At 38.8% G+C, this 17740-nt stretch overlaps 1 long non-coding RNA gene across 1 annotated transcript in view; it reads right to left on the bottom strand.

Moving 5' to 3' along the window:
- The window catches only part of LOC134345534 (uncharacterized), a 34436-nt gene extending 18002 nt beyond the window's left edge, over positions 1–16434 (bottom strand). Inside the window, exons 1-2 of the long non-coding RNA XR_010017716.1 lie at positions 16132–16434; positions 6008–6091 (exon numbers count right to left, since the gene is read on the bottom strand). This is a non-coding gene — a long non-coding RNA (uncharacterized LOC134345534). The remainder of the gene's footprint in view (positions 1–6007; positions 6092–16131) is intronic.
- Between the last annotated feature and the right edge of the window lie 1306 nt (positions 16435–17740).

Raw genomic sequence — 17740 nt, 5'->3', positions numbered from 1 at the left:
TCATTGTTTCTAATGTCTTGTCTTGTCCTGCAATGCTGTGGCAAATGACAATTTTCATGATATATCTCAGTGATAATAAACCTGATTTTGATTCTGATTGTAATGATCAGGTGCCAGCCTAGTGAAACTACTATTTAAGGCTAGATATATGGTTAACTGCAAAGCAGTGTATAAAAGAGAGTACTAAGCAATCACACAATCGGTGGATCAGATCAAACCTCTTCAGTCCTACCACATCTAATCATAAATGGCAGTAGATAATTAAGCAGTTAATGGGAGGAGAAGGCTCCAAGAATACACACTGATAACAGGGGTTGGCATATCCATGTTAAAGACCACACAAGAATACAGAGAGATGTCTGTGCTTTATGTCCATGTTAAAGACCACACAAGAATACACAGACACGAGGAAATCTGCAGATGTTGGAATTTCAAGCAACACACATAAAAGTTGCTGGTGAACGCAGCAGGCCAGGCAGCATCTCTAGGAAGAGGTACAGTCGACGTTTCGGGCCGAGACCCTTCATCAGGACTAACTGAAGGAAGAGCTAGTAAGAGATTTGAAAGTGGGAGGGGGAGGGGGAGATCCAAAATGATAGGAGAAGACGGGAGGGGGAGGGATAGAGCCAAGAGCCGGACAGTTGATTGGCAAAAGGGATATGAGAGGATCATGGGAAAAAGAAAAGGTGGGGGGGACAAAAGCCCAGAGGATGCCCATGTTAAGGACAAAAGACATAACCATATTCAGCCTGAAGTGCCAAACAGATTATCCATTCCAGCTTCCTCTTGAAACCTCCACCATTAAAGAAGTCATTCTATTCATGATATCAAGAAACTGCTGAGAAAACCAGATGTAGCAAAGGCTATCGAATCAGATAATATTCCACCTAGAGTACTGAACATCTAGAACTAGTTGTGCCTCTAGCCACACTGCTCCAATTAAGTTATAATATTAGCATCACCTAAAAATGTGGAAATTATCCATGTATGTCCTCTTCATAAAAGGGCAATTCCAGTCCAGTTAACTACCTTCCAGTCAGTCAACTCTCAATCATCAGCAGGGTGATGGAATCTGTCATTGACAATACTATCGAGTGGCAGTGAATTCATGGATAACCACCACTCTGCTGCCCCATTTTGGGTTTCATCAGGACCATTTGGCTCAAGACCTCAGGACAGCTTTTGTTAAAATATGGACCAAAGAGCTGTATTCCAAGGAGACCGGAAAATGATTGCTCTTGACGTCAAAGCAAAATTTGACTGAGTGTGGATTCAAAGTACTCTGGTAAAACTAAAATGAAAGGACAGTGAGGGAAAAACACTTCAGGAGTTGGAATCACACTTCCAAAGGCAGATGGTTGTGGTTATAGATCAATCACCCAGTCCCAGCATACTGTATTACTGCAAGAGTTCTTTGGGGCAGTGTCTTGGGCCATCAAAAGGTTAGAGGTGGGAAATACAATAACAACTTCATTCCATTTTCAGCTCCTTAGCCTGCATCCAGTAAGACAGAGGTATTTTGTTTGTGATATTTAGGCAGGAGAGATTCTACTCATACAGACAGTACTAGTATGTATGTATACATAAGCAGGATGATAACAAAACCCTTGAGGCCCAAGCCACAAAGAATCTGCAATGATTGATTCTGCAAATATATATCACAGACACATTGAATGTGTGCATCTTTCTGCTGGAGGGAAGCCAAACAGATCACAGACACACAGAATTGGAGAAAGTGAATATGCTGAAGTAGGTGCCTATAACAGAGCCATTGACAAAGAAGCTGAATTGAGGGACCCCATGCAGTACAATGCTGTAAGAATTATATGCAATTGTCAAGAGAGAAATAACAGATCTCCCACACAGTCTTGGTCAATGTTTCTACATTTGAGATGAGATCAGCACTTCTGAATGATTATTTTTCAGAGGTAATAGTGTGGTGGGATCTCAGAAGAAAGGAGAGAAATACTGAAGCATATATAATAATTCTATCCAGGAGAAAACTGTAATTTAAGGACAGATTGCAAATCACTCCACTGGCCAGGAGTGAGTGTGGAATTCACACAAACATGTGACACATGCAGATTTATTGGGGCAAGGCATTAGAAGAAGCCAAGCTTGAACATGCAATGCTAGATAGGCCTTTGGCAAAGGTAGCAGCTGATTTCTTAACTTGTGGTCAAAATATTATTTTTCCAACTTCTTGGAAATAAGCAGTTATTATCCACAAGCTGAAGATTTGGGTTTCCAGACAAAGTTTACCAAGCAAGATTGTAACAGAACACAAGTCACAAATTCACTTACACACCACCCTACTGTATACAATCCAGTAGAAGAGAGGAAAATAGATGATTGGTACAACATCATAAACATTGTTGCAGATGATGGAAATGTGGGGAAAAAGCAGAAAATTTTGGAAATATTAAGCAAGCCAGACAGCAGCTAATAGAGAAAAACAGGATTAATGCTTCAGGTTGGAGAATTTTTTTTCATCAGATCTGGGAGCAGTTACAAATCAAACATGATTTAAGCGTAGAGAAGGTGAAAGGTGAACAGTTGAAAAAAATACCAAAGTAATATGACTTCTAACATCCTTGTAAACCCCCTTTTTATCTTTGCAACCTCAATTTTGGTCATGACTCAAAGGTCAGGAACTGTTGTAGTAGAGTTTATTTTGTAGCATGCAATGAGGTGGGCAATGTGTGAGACAATTTGAGGTACACTCTTACTGTGTTGGTGGGTTTAGTTTTATTATGATGAGTTTATATTGGTAGTATTCCATTCAAAATATGTACATAGAATATTAGAATAGAAAGCAGAGTTTGGTAAACAATTCTTCCTGTGGTACTGTGCCTCAAATCTCTATGGATATTACTAAAGTCCTCTGTAATGAAGCATCACATCCCCTCCCAACACAAGGCTTTTGAGATAAAACACAAATACTTTTGGGAATAGCACAATGAGTTAGGGGTTATGTTAGTGTTTAGAGACAGAGATGAGGGGAGAGTTAGAGGTCAGGCCAGAGTCTAGATTGGAGCACATGCAGTTGGTGGCCAACAATCCCCATGTATGGATATTGGGTTGGCAAGCTCTGTAGATGAAGACCAGCAATCCCAGTAATTAATTACCAAGATCGATGGGCCCCATGGACAAGGGCTTGTGGTCCCCCAGGTTGGCAAGATCCCTCAGGTTAGCAGGTCCCGGGATTGGAGGCCTATGCAGGCAGGAGACACGAGAAGCAGAGGCACCCCAGGCTGGCAAGTACCAGAATTCGAGGATCACATGAGTCCTGGAATTTGGGGCCTGATGGCTGCAGCTCTGGGAGTGGGGGTGCATGTCCAGAAGTCAGAGGCATGATATCTACAAGTCTGTGAGTCCAGAAGTCCACTGGAGGCTGGTGGCCTGGGGGTCTGTCTGTGTGGGTGGGTGAGAAAAAAGGGGTTTGTTTTGCTGTTGTTGTCTATTGTTGACATTGTTGCTTGTGTTGTTCTGCTGAACATTGTGGTTGTGCTATGTTGGTGCTGGAGTGTGCGCTGCCATTTGTGGGCTGCTCCCAGCACATCCTGATGTTAAGCTGGTTGTTAATGCAAATAACATATCTCACTGAATATCTTGTTGTACATGTGATAAAACAAATGAAACTGAATCCGAATATCCATTAGACTTTTTGATTATATTTTACTTCCTTCTGATTAAGGTCAAAGACAACAGTAGCTATAACAAGAGATTAGATAGGCCTGGGTTATTTTCTGGCACATATATAGGATAGGTAGTCAGAATCTTTCTCCCAAGGAAGAGTAGTCTAAAATTAGAGGACACAGGTTTAAGGTGAGATGGGAGAAACTTAAGGAACATTGAGACGTAATTTTTTTTCACACAGAGGGTAGTAAATTACTGGAATGAGATGCCAGATGAGGTAGTGGAGATGGACTATATTACAATATTTAAAAAGCATTTGATTGAGTACTTTGATAGGAAGGGAATAGAGGAATGTGTGCCTAATCTTGTCTAATAGGATTGGCATAGAAAGGCATTATGGTCAGCATGGGTGAGATGGGCCAGAAGTCCCCATTTCTGTGCTGCATTCGTCTATGATTCTAAATTGCAAGCAGAGTCAGATCAAGCAGCGCACACCTGTAGTGTAAACTTCTCGCCTGCCATACAATGCAGAGATCACAGGAAAATCAGTTCTAAATGTTGCCAGGATATTTAAATAAACCAGAATCTGCTCTTATCTAGTATACACACAATTGCATTTTCAGTAATGTCATTGAGTGGTGATTAAGATTAGGAACCCCACATGGTTTTCCTCTCAGTTTTTAAAGTTGTGTAGGGGTTAATAGAAGAATTTTATTATGACGCTCAGTAAGAAATTTTTGGCTCTAAGAAAACACAGTTCATCGTTAGGTAAACTTTTGCAAAAGATAACATTAATTTTTGCTTGAACTATAGGGAGCTGAATTGTCCCTGAAATAGTTTCTCATGGGACAGCAACCAATACAATTATTCTGCTCCCAGTCTCTGCAAGGTTAACATATGACTGCTTAATGTACAACATTATATGACTGAACAGACATACCTGTCATTGCCACCTCTGGGTTACTGTAGATTGACATTAAAGTAAAGAGCGAGAAAATCACAAAGGCCAACAAGATGAAAGCCACTTCAAGGTTAGTAAAAGGCAGCTCCATGTGGTAATTTTCTTCAGGAGTCTAGATGGAGCTTAAAAATTGCACAATATCACTAAACAAAGACCAGCAAATTGCAGCAAAGTTGCATGAAAGAAATGTTATGAATATATTTACTGCAGTTCAAAGATAAAAGAAGTTGATTGTTTCAGTGAACAAACCTGTTTTCCTGCTTTTATTTCTTTGCTCTAAGGATTGAAACAAGAACCTTGTCGTGCAAAATACATTAAAAAGACTGTATTTCTTGGTTGTAATATCAGCCGGTAAACTTGAATGCCAAGCCAACGTAAGGGTTTAAGTGATAACGTGATAATTAAAGATTTGCTCCAAGAAATGCGTTTTCATAAAACATTTATAGAGTTGTGAATCAGGATTTTCTAGAAATAATTTTAGAAGAAAGCCCAGATGGTTACACTTTCTAGCAATGATTAAGAAAGAGAAAAGGCTATATTTGGCTGGGAGGTATTAGATTACATAGAAGTATCCAATGATTAGAGAACATCAGTGATCTGAAGTGGACATAAGTCTGAAGAATTTTACAGTTGCAATGAGCACTCAGTACAGAATATTAGCACTCGACACAGAATTACAGAATTGTAGAGGGACCATCCTCATCATAGATCTTGAGATCAGCTAACTCAGAACAATCCAGGAAAATTTAATTATGCTTATCCTTTCCTGGTGTCTCTTTTCTTCATGCAGTCGAACCTCACACACATGTTACGTATATGAAAATATTCAGTTTTGATCCAAGTGGTTCTTATTTTAATTGTTCAGGTTATTATGAGTTTATCTGAGCCAATCTCAGGCAGTGATCAGGAAAGCGGTATTGCATGGACTTCATAACAATTCTTACTGATAGCAATATCATGGATTTCAATGGGCCAGTTTCACTCTCTCTTATCACCCAATCCTACAAGCTGACTAACAGTTACGATAGACTTTGGTCTTGAGATCAAAGGTTGTTCTGTAGCCTGCAGGTTTCGATCTGCACACAGAATATTGATATTTCCTATTACATTAATACATAAATTCCAGTCAATGCAGGTACCAAGTAATCCAATATTTATACGTTTACCCTGCACAATCAACCTTCCTACCACCAACTTATTTTTATCTGCCCTTTTTTTTAATCTGCCTCTATCTATCATCCACCTGTTTCTGTTTTACTGTTAAATACTAATTATTGTAGCCATCATGATAGGAGAGCTGGAGTTAATAGCACTTATGAGATACAGTAGCTCATGGGAGGGACTTCAGTCTCTCCATTTCCGAACTAAGTAACTTGCACTCTATATGTGTTTTGTGAGTACACTTACCTATGAACCCATTGGAGATCGGAAAAGCAATGATTTTAAACGTTAACTATAAAATGCTGAAATACTCAACAAGTTAGGCAACCTCTGTGGAGAGAGAAAAAGAGTTAATGTTTTAGGTCAATCAGCAATTCTCAATCCAAATATTCAACCTCTATCATATTTTGTGTTTGCATTTGGTGTTTACTTCAATGTCATTTCTCTATTTCTTTGAAGAGATTCTTTTTTGTCTTCTGTTTATATTTACTCTTTGTCTCCATTCTTGCATAAAATAACACTCCTGAATAATCTAGTAACAAGGTGCAATCAGAAGACCTGTGATTTTGCAGCCCTCCTCAGTCCACCAATCACTTCAGAATCATTTCTCACCACTTGCCTTCTCTTTTTAATGATGCAAGGTTTCAACATGAAATATTGACAATTTCTTTCCTCAACAGATCTGCATGACCCACTGAGTTCCCCCAGTGTATTATTTGTTGTTCCAGATTCCAGCATCTGCAGTCCCTTGTGAATCCAATATTGACGATGTTATTCTAATTATATTAATAAAAACCTGCTTCTTCAGCAGGACACACACACACACACACACACACACACACACATATATCAAATGGCAGCAGCTGAACACATGATATATTGAAGTCAAATTGTATGTACTTCAGTTTTGAGCCCCTTGGAGGAGTAAGCTTTCCAATGGTCTAATATGGCATGAACATCTTAGTTATCGGTAAATGTCTATCATGGACAATATCAGAACAGTTCTGATATTGGAGTATTTTGAGCAGTTTTGGGCCCCTTATCTAAGAAAGGATGTGCTGATGTTGGAGAGGGTTCAAAAGAGCTTCATGAAAATTATTTTGGGATTGAAAGGCTTATCATATGAGGAGCATTTGATGGTGCTGGGCCTGTACTCATTGGAATTAGAAGAATGAGGGGTGATCTCATTGGAAACTATCGAATGGTGAAAGGCCTTGGAAGAATGGACGTGGAGAGGATGTTTCCTGTGAATCTAAGACCAGAGGACGCAGCCTCAGAATAAAGGAACACCATTTTAAATGGAGATGAGGAGGTACTTATTTAACCAGAGAGTGGTGATTCTGTGGAATTCATTGCCACAGGCAACTGCAGAGGCCAAGTCATTTGGTATATTTAAGGCAGAATTTGATAGATTCTCGGTTAGCCAAGGCATGAAGGGATACGGAGAAAAGCAGGAGATTGGAGCTGATGGGAAAGTGGATCAGTGTGATGAAATTGTGGAGCAGACTCGATGGGCCTAATTCTACTCCTGTATCTTATGGTCTTAAGTTGTACTTTCATTGAAATTTCCTAACCTAGGTGTCCGATCTGTAAAAAAACTGAGTACCAAGTTATTTCCAAGATAACGTTAGTCTCAGAGGTTTGGGCAGAAATAAAAGTCCTGAGATTCTTTTTCTTCGCAAACATTCACGAAAACAGAGGAGTGTCCCAAAGAATGAATGACAGTTAAATGTTAGAACCCCAAAGCCCCTCCAACTCCCCCTCCCACGCATAAGCAGCAGCAAAGCAACGACCCCCCTCTCCCCCACCAGCAAAAAAACATCGGCACCCCCCCACCAAGCACTCAAGCGTGCAGCAAAGCATCAATAAAGACACAGGCTTGCAGTACCCCGAGACTACTTGTACACCCGGTATTTAACATACTACAGGCCCTCTCTCTCCCTGATAAGGGAAAAAGAGGTGTCCCTGTTTTCTCCACAACTTATTGTTAACCTCCAGGATAATCTTAAACTTACCAATGAATGATCTTCCCACCAACAACTTCCAGGAACTACTAGAAGAAGCCTTTACCAACTTGGCAAAATATATACAGCCCGCAAAAATAAAAACCTTATGATCATTACAACCACAACCCTTACATAGCCATCTGTCAAATTTGTCAATGAACTGTGCTGTCACTGTATCAGGAAGAGGGGAGAAGAAGAGGGAAGAAAAGACAGTAGGGAGAAGGAATAGCAGCAATAACAACAGCCGATAACCCATTCCTTAGTTTTGAAATACAATATTAATCAACCTAATGAACAAGGTCATTTCCAAATATCTCCATCTAGTTGCTGGCTGATATACTAAGTGTCTTTAACAATTTTTTGTTTTCTTTTTCAATTTCCAACATGCACCACATGGTAAGAGCTCTTCCCAGAACTCCGCAGAATGACTATTGTGTAGCACAGGTTTCTTGGGAATTGGTACATCAAACAATGACACTGAAGTGGAAACCATTATCTTCCTAAGTTAAGTGACTCTCTCAGCACTCCGTAGGTAAAAGGATAAACAGCAATAGTTCATTCCCAGCTAATCAAGGAAGTGTTTGCCAATATTCTAAGCTCAAACATGCTGCTTTAGAGTGTGGTATGGTGGAAAACAATACATATAAATATTTATTTCCTCTCTTGTTTCTTAATCGCAAGGAGCCCTGGATGTCACATCTGGTTCCACCAAGGCAGCCAGACACTGTTTTGCATTTTCTTTCAAACAAATTAAAATTATTTATATATTCTGTGATATTCAGAACTTGTAAACTCCATTTTGCCGTCATCAATTGCAAAAAACATGCCAAAATGCTTTAAGAATGTAATAGACTTTTCTTTCAGGGTGGAACCATTTTAACCTGCATGATTAAATATATTTATTTCAAAGGAAACAAAGATTTATTTCTTTCACTCTCTGTGCCTGAAACCAAAACCTTTTATTTAATGGAACTGTGCACTGCTTTCTATGGGGTGGTGAATTACGACTATTAACAAGCCTAATCCCACCATGGGAGAGTAACTGCTCAGCACAACTCAATATTTTCTACTCATTGATGTATAATATGGCATTGAAATTCACCAGGATTTTGCCTGGGGTGTAAAGAGACTGTTAATGAGAAGAGACTGGGAAAGCAGAGTCACTTTTCTGCAGCAGAGGAAGTTAAGATTGAGGTATATAAAATTATGAAGGGTGTGAATAAAGTAGACTGCAGGAAACTTTTCCCCACATTAGAGGTGAATAAAACTAGAGGACAGAGACTTAGGATAAGAGATTTAGACTTTCCTTATTTTAAATCTGCAGTTTAATACAATGCAAAAAGATAAATCAATTACTATACCTAAATCTCAAGGGCTAGATCACTCTATAAACTACGTACAGGTTGTTCTGCCAGCTTCTTAAATCCTCCATTGTAACTTTCTTGCAGCTATCCTTCATGATTCTGTGTGAATTAAAGGTATCCAAAGTTGACTTTGTGTATCAATGGTTGATAATTCTTCTTTGTATGTTCAAAGTTATCGACATAACAGCAGCATAGATTAAAAAAAACAAGATGTATCCAAGGAAAGAGCTGGGAGGGATTATTGAAACGAAGAGTGAAGTACTGACAGGGAATTGGATACTTTCTGCTACGTTACTAAGTGACGTGGATGAAACTGGTTCAACAAAACAAACCAAAAATGAAACAATCAGTTAGTCATCATAGCTGTAGGTGGAATCATTCAGCCACCTTCAAACAATCGTGGCTGTTAGGTGAAAAATATGGTCAATTTTCTTTCTTGTTCTCATAGATGCTGACTGCTGCTGGGAATAATATCCCACAAACTAGATGTGATTCTTTAGAAACTAGTCATTATTCATGGAAACAAAATGCGTAAACTGGAAATTGAAACTAAAGACAGAAAATTCAAGAAGCATTCAGCGGAGCAAACATCCTCCATAAAGGCAATGATGAATGACAAATCAAGCTTACAACCTGGCTGCCCTTTGACCTTTCTATTTTTAATTTCATTTCCTCCTCTATATTGTATATCATCCTCTGATTTGGTAGTTGCTAAATTTAATCCCAAAACATAGGTTTAAGTTACCTTGTGCAGGACCCACTGCTCAATCTGCATTTAAAAAAAATTGAACTGTACATTTTCCAGAGTACCTTTTAAAAAAATCATAAAATGCTGGAAATACACAGCGAGTCAGGGCGCCTCTATTGAAAGAGAAACAGAATTAAGGATGGGATTAGTTAGACTGGCATCATGATCGATATCGAAAATGATCTCAGACCTAAAACCTAAACTCTTTTGCTCTTTCTGCAGATACTATCTGACCTGATGAGTGTTTCTCGCATTTTCAGATATTATTTAAGATTTTCAGCATCTGCAATTATTTTTTTATTCTCAGTATATCTTCTGTTCTAAGGCAGAGCCTTGAGATCAAGGATTACTTGTTTCCAGGTTCTAAGGTGCCTGATATGGCTAATATGGGACATGTAGACTTAATCACTGATAAGTGCAGAATTGGTGAGGTTGTGCATTTTTCCACCATTTACTCTGAGCTTTTGTATGTTCCTGGCACATGACTGAATGTTCATTCTCCAATCAAGCTTGTTGGGCCAGGGATTCCCAGGAGTCAGCAGAATGCTGTAATTATTTTCATGAACTCAAGTACATCCAAACCTTCAAAACCCCTGGCAAACTGCTGTAAATGTGTGGTGTTAAGTGTATTGACTGGGTACATTAGGGCCTGGTATGGGAACACCAATGCCTTTGAGCAGAAAATCCTACAAAAGGTAGTTGATTTGGCCCAGTACATCATGGGTAAAGCCCTCTTAACCATTGAGCACATCTACATGAAATGTTGCTGTAGAAAAGCAGCATCCATCATCTAAGTTCCTCGCCGCCCACCCAGGCCGTGCTCTCCTTCTGCTGCTACCATCAGGTAGAAGATACAAGAGCCTCAGGACTTGCACCACTGGACTCAAGAACTGTTACAACCCCTCAACTATCAGGCTCTTGAACAAAAGGGGATAACTACACTCATTCCATTTCTGGCATTCCCACAACCGATGGTTTCACTTTAAGGACTCCTTATCTTTTTACTTTATACTCATTATTTACTTGCATTTGGACAGTTTGTTGTTTATTGATCCTGTTTAACAGTTACTGTTCTATGGATTTGCTAAATATGCCCATTGGAGAAAGAATATCGGGGTTGCATGTGGTGACATGTATGTACTCCGATAATAAATTTTACTTTGAATTTTGAATATACTTGAATATTTTCTTCCCACTGCCTAGTAATACCTTCCCATGATAAAGAATAAACATACAGCTCCACTGAACCCCACTATGACTCTACTGCTTAGTTTTCCATGTACTGTAACTGTTTCAAGCTCATAGCTGACCTCTCAGCTGTTAGTGTTTATTGACATACAGCATGAAATAGGCCCTCCTGGTCCTTCAAGACGTACCACCCAGCAATTCCCCAGTTAAATCCTGGTCTAATCATGAGGACCCGGCTCGTGGCGTAGTGGCATCAGCATCAGACTTTGGGACGAAAGGTCCCGAGTTTGAATCCAGCCGGCTCCCCTGCACGCTTTCCATCTGTGCTGGGTTACGAGCTGGTGATCTCTTTGGAAACTCACCTGGCAGAAGGCAATGGCAAACCACTGCTGTAACTTGCCTCGTATGTAGTTCCCCACTATGTCAGAGAGGTGTGGAGGGAAATTGTCCGCTAACCGGAGAAACTCCGGATGCGACATAGCTTTCCTTTCCTTTCCTAATCATGGGACAACTCACAATCACCTATTAATCTACCCAACCGGTACATCTTTGGACAGAATGGGGGAGGAAACCAGAGCACCCAAAGAAAACTCTCACAGTCACGGGGAGAACATACAAACTCCTTACAGACAGCAACAGGAATAAAACCTGGGTTGCTGGTACTGTAAAGTGTTGTGTTACTGTGCTGCTCCTTCCTTTCTGAATTTCTGACAGGCTTTCTTTCCACCAGTTTCTCAGTCTTCCTTTGCAGGTATCAGACACATTGCCTCTTTTGTGATGCTTTTCCACTCTTCTGAAGGTCCAAAATTATTGATATTTTGTTCCCAATTTCAGTACTGTAATCTATAGTTCCCTCAGTTCTAGTTTCTGACCTGCTGTTGTGTAAATGAAATAATTTACTCAATTATCAATATTTTGTAAATTCGATGATCTCATATTTGCCTGCTCACTCTGCTAATTCTATACAGTATATGGTATACAGTATTTGTTCTGCTGGTTATCCACCTGTTCATATTGTTGTTGATTGCATTGGGGTTCTGGATCCGCTGGAGTATATTACTGATCAGCTAGATCCATACTCGCTTCTACTAAACTCTGGATCAAGCTATGGTGTGTGTCCACTGATAACTTTTCCTTAAAACAGATTTAGGACTCAATCATTTTCTGCCTCTCTCTCTCCAGATTAGGATATTAGTTTGTTGCTTCCAAACTTCAAGATCAGCCCTATCCTGCCAAATTACCTCCAAAATGAAAACTGGGCTTTCTTATATTTTTCTCTATTCTGAACAATCTTAGTGTGTTTGGTCATGCCCCTGTAACTTGAATTTTCTACATAACCATATGTCCATTCATGTTAGCTGCTCTCCAGACCATTACTTGAGCATCTTGAGCTAAACTTCCAAACTCATGTTTGGGAGCATCTGGCATTAATACTGTCATGTACATTTCTGTCATCTCTCTGGAATCAACAATTCCAATGCTCACAGAGTTATGGAGTCATTCAGCAGAGAAGCAGGCAATTGGGCAAACTACATCCATGCAAATTATCAAGTACTTCTTGATACTAATCCCATTCCAGCACTTGATCCTATGCCTTAATGATTTAAATGCTCATCTAGATAAGCAAATGTTGTGAAAGTCCCTGCCTCCATCACCCACATTCCAACCACCTACTGAGTTGAAAAAAATACTTCCCCAGATCCCCTCAAAATCACGACCCCTTATTTTAAACCTATTCCCTCTGGCTTTTACATTTCATATTTGATTAAAAGCTTCTTACTGCCTACATTATCTATGCCCTCATAGCTTTGTATGCCTCTCTCAGATTACCCCTTCTGCTCCAGGCAGAACAAACCCAGTCTGCTCTGTCTCTCCTCATGAGTGAAATGAACCATCTCAGGCAACAACCTGGTGAATTTCCTCTGCACTCTCTCCAATGTAAAAGCTTCCTTTTTGTTGCATGGCAATCAGTATTGTACCTGGGGTCCAACCAATTGATGTACCATAACATCCCTGCCTTTATATTCTATAGCATGGCTAATGAAGGGAACGTACTCTGTATACCATCTTAACTACCTCAACTAACTGAGCTGCCACGATTAGTGATCCTTGTCATAACCTCACCGAAAGATATCACTTACAACACTAAAATTCCACCCTCCAGTGGATATTATTCCTATTAATATTGCAAAACACTTTTAATTGACATTTTTTGAATGTTACCAAGTGGTGTAATAAATTTTCCAATGTTTAAAGGAGCACCAGGGCCTCAGTGAGCACAGGAAGCTGTCTCCAGTGAGTTTGAAGTGAATGTTGGAACCAGAACTCTGAGGGGTTCAAAAGGAGTATGAGAAACATCATCCTATGAATCAGCTATTGAATCGTTGGGACTTCTTAACAATTGCACAGCATATTATCAGAATTTCATGGCAGTCTGCCTTCTGTATTCACATGCAAATCATCAAAGTATTTAACAAAGAGTAAGGGCTCCAGCATTGCTCCCTATGTTACAACACCAGTTATAGGCTTGCAATTACAAAAACCCTCCAGGAGGACCACAACCTTGCCGAGGTTTGGAAGCTTGCTTACTTCAATGACCTGGAGAACTATGTTGGCTGGAATCAGGGCTTTGTGCTTTGGCTCTTGGTAGGGTCACCCAGGTCAAACAGGTCAAAGGGTAGAGGCCAGACTAAGAGCGGTTCATCAGTCCTCCAGGTTTGGGGTGAGAGGGGTCAGCTGACTGGTAACACAAAATTGTTACAGAAACAGCAATGAAGAGTCCTTCTACATCTGAGTGGCCAAGGACAGACAAAGATGGAGGACCTCCATTGTTGCCCTAAATGCCAGCAGCGCAACAGGCAGTAAGTAAGTAAGTAATTACAAAAACATCTGCCCATCCTCATTCTCAGATTCCTATTGTTGAGCCAATTTAGATCCAAATGAATTTTCATCACAGGCTCTTCTGATTTGCCTGCAATGAGACTCCATTCAATTTTCTCTCTAATATCACATAGGAGATTCTGTCACTTGGATAGTCAAGCAGTTTGCAAAAGGTTCTAAGGTGCAATTAGAGACAACAACAGAACGTATATTATTTTTGTGAGGGAAATTGAACACAAATGTAGGATGCGTGTTTTAGTTATATAAGTTATAGACAGACTTAGGAGTCATTAAGAATTAGGGTCAGTCATTTAAGACAGAGAGAGAGATATTTTTGTCAGAGAGCATGTGTCTTTGGAATTCTCTTCCTCAAACAGTGGTGGAAGCAGAGGTTCAAAGTTCAATGTCAACTTATTATCGAAGAACATATATGTCACTATATCCAGTACATAAACTGAGATTAATTTTTTGTGGGCATTTACAGAAAATACTAAGAAACACGACAGAATCAATGAAAAGCTGCATCTGATTCTTGATAAGCAAGGGAGGTGAAAGGTTACTGTTTGAAGTTGAGATAACAATAAGCTTAATTATGAAGAAGGCGCAAAGGTCAAGGACCTACTCATTCTGCTAATTTGTATCTTGAAGCTGAATCAAGCATTTTGATCCTGCCCATCCTTCCACTTTAGCATTCAATTTCTTTTGCAAATGAGTCTGTATATTTAGAACTGATTTGTACATTCAGGTTGGGGTTACTGCATTCAAATAAAGATGCTTGTCTTGGTTCCCACTAAATGCTCTACACAATGGATTCCAGTTAATTGGGCCATATTGAGACCAGTACATTTTGGTCCAATTAAATGGCTGCCTCAATTAGCTGAAGTTTCATGCAAATACTGTAGTTCAAAAGGTATAAAAAAGACAAACTGAGTAACAAATAATGTAATTAAATGAAATACAGAACAAATTAGCACATTTCCAACACTACAGTACTATAAAACTAATATCTATTAATAGAGGAATTCATCCATGTTGTACTCTTTTGACTGTGAATGAACAAAATCAGTGCTGACACCTAGTGCAGATAATGGACTGCATTCATACAATGCTGTTGATAAATGTATCCTCGAGATCTTCATTTTCATTGTAACATTAAAGATGAATGTCGACACTTTAAATTCTTTGTAGTTCCTAACTCATTGAAGGAGTGAAATTGTTTTTTTGCTGTCCCAAATAAAAGAAGGGAATCCCAGCTATTTTCTTGATTAGTTTCTGTTCTCTAAATAAGTGGCTGCCCCGATTAACTAACTGCCCAGTTAACTGGAATCCACTATACTAATTGGAAAGGATGCTTACATGGAAAGAAGTATTACAAAAATAGAGTGTTCTCCTGTGGAGAACTGAAATTACACCCATCTCTGATTCTAGCAGCCTCCATGCAGCATTATTTACATTGAGAATTGAACATGTTTTATTCAATTCACTCGATGGTGTACAAGTTACGATCTGTACTTCTTAGAAATCGCAGTTACTACATTGTCAATTTACCATTACATAAACAGATGACACAAACTCTGGAGATAACAAAGAACATCTCTGGATTTTATTAGAAGATGTCAAATTTTGGACACAAGTACTTATTTGTATTATTACCAATACAAAGTCACAATAAAGTTTTCCAATTTTCCTAATGGACTGGGAGCTGAGAAATGCATTGTTGGGTTTTCATTTGACATTGAAGACAGTCACAGGGATAACATTTTGTTGAGCCTTTAACACAACTCCAGCAGTTATTGTTTTTAAATCACAATATGTAAAAAATATGTAAGTAAAGAAACAACAGGTATATTTGGAAAAGGCAATGAATAATCAGAGAGGAAATCATTGGCCTGTAGTAATTTCCAAATATGTTTTGACAGAAATCATTTACAACCAAATGCTGATCAATTATCTTCATAAGCAAGAAACAAAGGAGAGAAAGTTAACCCACTGCATGCATCTACCTAAAATATTGCCTCATTTAAATCATGATAAGGAGTTAAATTCCACCAGTCTTAACTTTTCAAACGTTATAACTTTGTTTCATTATTAACAAAAGTTTTCATAGTTTCTTTAATTACTGTGACTTATCTTTCAAATTTAGGGGTAACACATCTGCCAACATTTTTATCAGAATATACTTACAGAGAGAATGTAGCTTCTCTTTACTTCCTTTATTCTTTTTATATATAGTAAAGCAATCGGTGACTCATCATTCCCATTCGCACTCGGAAACTGCAGGAGTTGGAAGAAGCAAACTCTCCGATAGCTGTTGAGGAAATCAAGTGCTTCGATAGCCTCTAGTTCCGTTGGTACCATTAGTTTAAATAAACAAATTAGCAAGGTTTTAAACATACAATTTGGTAAGACTCACTTTGCAACGCACAAGGTCCAATAGCAGGAAGTCAGATGCATTTGGACTTATGAGTTGGCAACCAAATCTTGAAAGCCCAACCCTGAGTGATTAATTCTTCAATAATTTACCAAACTCTGGGATTTGATAAGAAAACAAACATGAAAATTAATGCAGATTATGTTTTATTTACAGGTGTTCCTTTATAAAACTAATATCAGACAAGGTAATTATATTAGTAGACTGTCATTTAGGACATTTATTCATCCCAGAAAAGCTCCTTTGCTGCAACATTTACATCCTGTCCACATATATAAAAACCCTTGGCAAAGAGCCAATTTAAATAAATCATTACTAACTTAACAGCGTGTTCCTGTTGAACTTGTTTTTAAACCAACACTTCAGAAATGAGTTCCTTGGAAAACAATTACATTTCTCGGTCTCCATCAACTGGCAGATGATGGAGGAACATGGGCTGTGTGCAGGTGGATGGAAATAATTTAAATTTGCATTATGGTTGGCACAGATATTGTGGGCCAAAGTGTCTGTTCCAAGCTGTACTGTTCTATGTTCTGCAAATGCAAAACATACACAAGGCCTTCAGAAGCTTTGTGGAAAAATTCTAACCTTAAGAAATGCAGCTGTGACTCAAAAAGCAAATTTGAAATATAATAATGCAAATTTATGACAATAAGAGAAATTAGGATCAGGCCAAGAAGGCAGGTGAATAGCAGTAAGGGAAATTTGCAAGATTGCACTGTATAAGGATGAAGAAATTCATGCCTTCAGTCAGAAAGGGTTGCAGAAAGGACAGGAGCAACTATGGATGGTCCTTGCTTTTCTATATGAGTTTAGGATAGTGAGAATTACTAGCTGAGGGTGTTAGTGTTGTGTAGTTGTGCATAGTTTGATTTTGCAAGGCCTGGTAATAAACAGATGGGAAATTTTAAAAGAATGACTCCGGGGTTATGGCAAAAGAAAATCAAATAGTCAGTGTTGTAGTTAGAACAAACTATTCAGGTCACACTTCGGAAGGCTAACAACAGTAGAGATGTTATGATGGGTAGAAGTCAGAGCATAGGGAATTGGATGTCTGAGTTAGAAAAGATGACTTTCCTGTGGGAAGATGGTGAGATGAGTAGTCAGGGCTATGGATGTTTAAAGTTCAAAGTAAAATTTATTATCAGAGTACATACACATCACCACATACAATCCTGAGATTCTTTTTCTTGTGGGCATACTCAGTAAATCTATAGAATAGTAACTGTAAACAGGATCAATGAAAGAGCAAGAGCATAAAGACAATAAACTGTTGAAATGCAACTATAAATAAATAGCAATAAATAACAAGAGCATGAAATAACAAGATAAAGAGTCCTTAAAGTGAGATCATCAGTTGTG

Source organism: Mobula hypostoma, chromosome 4, assembly GCF_963921235.1.
Source record: "Mobula hypostoma chromosome 4, sMobHyp1.1, whole genome shotgun sequence".
In the NCBI taxonomy this organism is placed as follows: domain Eukaryota; kingdom Metazoa; phylum Chordata; class Chondrichthyes; order Myliobatiformes; family Myliobatidae; genus Mobula; species Mobula hypostoma.
Note: the sequence above shows the minus strand (reverse complement) of the source record. Positions and strands in the feature narration are given on the sequence as shown.